The 3887-nt window shown below is 40.6% G+C and overlaps 1 pseudogene across 1 annotated transcript; it reads right to left on the bottom strand.

Moving 5' to 3' along the window:
- Nucleotides 1–1405: 1405 nt before the first annotated feature.
- Nucleotides 1406–1717, bottom strand: LOC309866657 (non-histone chromosomal protein HMG-17 pseudogene; annotated as a pseudogene). Its single transcript has one exon. The product of its transcript is annotated as a non-histone chromosomal protein HMG-17 pseudogene (transcript).
- Nucleotides 1718–3887: the final 2170 nt, after the last annotated feature.

Below are 3887 nucleotides of genomic sequence, written 5' to 3'. Positions count from 1 at the left end.
CACCTCATGGTTCAAGCCATGATGGCTCCTGAAGCTGGTACCTCCCCCCAGATATGGCTAAGTATGCTAGATCAGTAGTCAAAGACGGGTAAGACTGATCCCACACCATAGCAACCTAAGACAGGGGCTCTTCGACCAGGGAGAGTACCCGATGATGGGTAAGCATGTGTGCTGAGGATTGGCAACCTAAGACAGGCACGATCTCAGCCATTATAAATAAATAAAAAAGGGGGAGATGTCGGGAGCTGGTACAGGAGGCCTACTCTAAGAGCCGTAAGGGACTGAATATGATTGGCTGTTCATTTAGGTCCACTCTCGCGGGAGGTGCATGAGCACTGCATTGTGATTGGGTAACACTGCCTGTATAAAAACGCATGCGCCGAGGGTAAAGGGGGAGGAAGAAAAAAGCGATTAAAGAAGAAGGTTCGCCGCTACGTGAGTCTCCGAGTCGTTCTTGCGGGCCGAGAGCGACAAAATTTTCTAGTGCCCTGTTAGAAAAAGCAAAAAGAAATGGGTAACATTAATTAATATATTTAATTTAACTCAATGTATCTAAAATATTATCTCAGCATGTAATAAATATAAAATACTATTATTGAGATTTTTTTTTTCCCCAAGCCAAACCATATGCAGCTTTAATAAAGATGCTTTTCATTAAAAAAAAAAAAAAGGCAGTCCATGGGCAGACAATCATTAAAAGTATACAACAACTTTCAAACTCCCCTCTTCAATGACTACCAAATCAGAAAGCCACTATTAAACCCAATGAAGTCTTCATGGGATGCTCTATGAACAGGGAAAGCTTAGAGTGAGGGTTGACAGGTCTCACCTAGCATGTTGTTTGACAACTTTTCACAAGCTGACCCTGATTTTCAAGAAATGAAATGAAAATGGCAGAATTATCAATCTGAAGATCCCCAAACTAAAAAAGGAACTCTTGAGGGCGCCATGTCAGAGGTGACACTATGCCTGATGTACTGGGAACCATTAGCTCCCTGGGTTTAACAGAGTCAAGTCTATGTTGAAGGCAGAGAGGGAACAGACAATATAAAAATATGAACCTTAGTTTTTCCACACCACTAAGGTGTTTGTGCCAAGGTGGCTCACGTGTGTCAACATCAAGGAATCCATCCTGCTGGGAGCCAAGAGAACGTTTCTCTAAACTAGAAGGGAAAGGTGTTTTTTCCTCCTTGTGTCAATCTAGCTTTGGAGATACTCTGTTAGTGACATATGCCCTTCCCCGAAAACAACAATGAAGTATTCTGTGTGCTAACAACAGAGCTTACAAAAAAAAAAAAAAAAAAAAAGGTAAAACGAAATCCTGCGTTTTTATAAGACTTAACAAAAATACTATTTCAAACTGGACAGTCACCACAAGTACACAGTTATCAAAAACGCATACACTTCACTTGGCATCTCCAGCACCTTCAGCTTTCTGTGCTTGCTCTGGTTTGGCATCTCTGTTTTCTGAAGGGTTATTTCCGTCCTTGCCAGCGTCAGCTTTTTCTGTTTGGGTACCTTCTCTCCCTTTTTGCAGGGGTCTTTTAGGCTTGGACTCTGGCTTTGGAGGAGTAGGCTTAGCAGATAACCTTACAGATCTTCTCTGTGGCTCATCCTTCATCTTGCCTTACTCTTCAGCATTCCCTTCAGCCTTTCTCTTGGGTATGGTGGCCCTGGTGACAAGGCATAAGTTCTGAGCACGGGGATGCAGTGGCATGTGGGCTTTGGCAGGTCCAGGAGTTGTTTTCACCTCTCCTTCTTCTTCACACTGCTCCTTAATGAGATATTTTAACTTTTTTCTGTACTCACTCTTTGAAATGTGGTGTGTATTTTACACTTACAGCACATCTCAATTTCAAGTAGTCACATTCAAGAACTACACTGTGGTGAGTGACCATCATGTTGGACAGTGTAGATATAGACTTGTACCAAATGCAATAGCAGGTAATAAATTTTTATCATGCTTAATTATCTGTGTATTTAAAATGTATGTATTTGATCTCAGTATAGGCTGCAAAAGTGGTAGTGTCATTCACTTGTGGTTTATTAGGGTTATTAGCACCAGGGTTATTCTGACTTATTCACACAGTCTTCTACTGCATTCATGGGTCACAGGTGTCAAGAATTAGAAGACAATGGCTGACTCAGCAGCTGGCTGACTCAGTTGGTAGAGCATGTGACTCTTGATCTCAGGGATGAGTTTAAGCCCCACATTGGGTCCAGAACTTACTTAAGTAAATAAATATTTTTAAAAGAGGAATTAGAAGATAATAATCTCTCTCATCCCACCAACCACCCTGGAGTTAATTTTTCATAATTTTCAAAGCACATCAGGTCCTCCTAGTTAGCTGGACAGAGCTATGGACAACAAAGTGTGGCACACTGGCCTGAATTCCTATTAACATCAATCATAATCTAAAAATTGCTTAAAAGCAAACAACAGCAAAATCCACAATTTACCTGTTTAGTAAAAGTAGAGTACAGTAAATTTTTTTGTTTCACCACAATATACAATGGCATATGTATTTTTTTTGTTTTACTACAAATAAGACTTACAATACAGCTATAGTGTATCCAGAATCATGTCATATCTCTCCAAACCCTCTTCCCTGTTATCCCTTTCATCTTTGGTTATTTTAATGTATATATCTCACAACCAATAATGACTACACAATAAGTCTTTTTTATCTCAAGCCATCTGCAGAGCTTGCATATTTGCCATAAAAGCCCCTATGGTAGGCATAAATTTTCACGTTATACACTTTGATGTGAAAAGGAAAATGTGGGTTATTTTACCATGGCTCAGTTTAATCCCTATCTCAAGTCCCTGTTTTATTATATGAATTCCCCTTTAAAAAAGGAATACATCAATTTGGGGTTTTCAAGATTTCTTTTCCCTTTCTTCTTTGGAGAATAGATTTAGTAGGTGGTGTTTCCTACAGCTAGAGGAACAGGAGTCAGGCTCTCTTCCACACCGTGTCTGCATCATGGGTGCTTTCACCACGAGAACTTCTCCAATTCCTCCTGAGTATTCATGGAATGCATCTCCTGTAGGGCATAGGCAAGGCCACTCTCTAGGCAGTGTGTCCTGGTCTTAAGTGGAAGGCTTTCTAGGACATTGGCCCTCAGTCCCACACTTGAGTTCCTCCAGGTGATGCTGGAAAATGTTTGCCATTTTCCTACACCCTTACAGAGAGCTGAGAAACTCCACAGCTTTACACTATGATACTGGTGTGGGTAGGAGAACTGTGGTGTCTTGGTGTAGAAGAACCCCTCCATAGCTAACCCTTACTCCTTATTCAACTCTCTTGTTTCTTCCCAAATCCCTTCTCTCTCTCTCTTTCCAGTAGATAAGATCTTTTTTGAGTATAGTCTTTTTTTCTTAATTAAAAAAAATTTTTTTTTATAAACCTATAATGTATTATTACCCTCGGAGTACAGGTCTGTGAATCGCCAGGATTACACACTTCACAGCACTCACCATAGCACATACCCTTCCCAATGTCCATAACCCCACCACCCTCTCCCTACCTGCCTACCCCCCGACAACCCTCAGTTAGTTTTGTGACATTAAGAGTCTCTTATGGTTTGTCTCCCTCCCAATCCCATCTTGTTTCATTTATTCTTTTCCTAGCCCCAAACCCCCCACGTTGCATCACCACTTCCTCATATCAGAGAGATCATATGATAGTTGTCTTTCTCCAATTGACTTATTTCACTCAACATAATACCCTCTAGTTCCATCCACGTTGTCACAAATGGCAAGATTTCATTTCTTTTGATGGCTGCATAGTATTCCATTGTGTATATATACCACATCTTCTTTATCATTCATTTGTTGATGGACATCTAGGTTCTTTCCATAGTTTGGCTATTATAGACATTGC

This window comes from Mustela nivalis (assembly GCF_964662115.1).
Source record: "Mustela nivalis genome assembly, chromosome: 6".
NCBI lineage: Eukaryota > Metazoa > Chordata > Mammalia > Carnivora > Mustelidae > Mustela > Mustela nivalis.
Note: the sequence above shows the minus strand (reverse complement) of the source record. Positions and strands in the feature narration are given on the sequence as shown.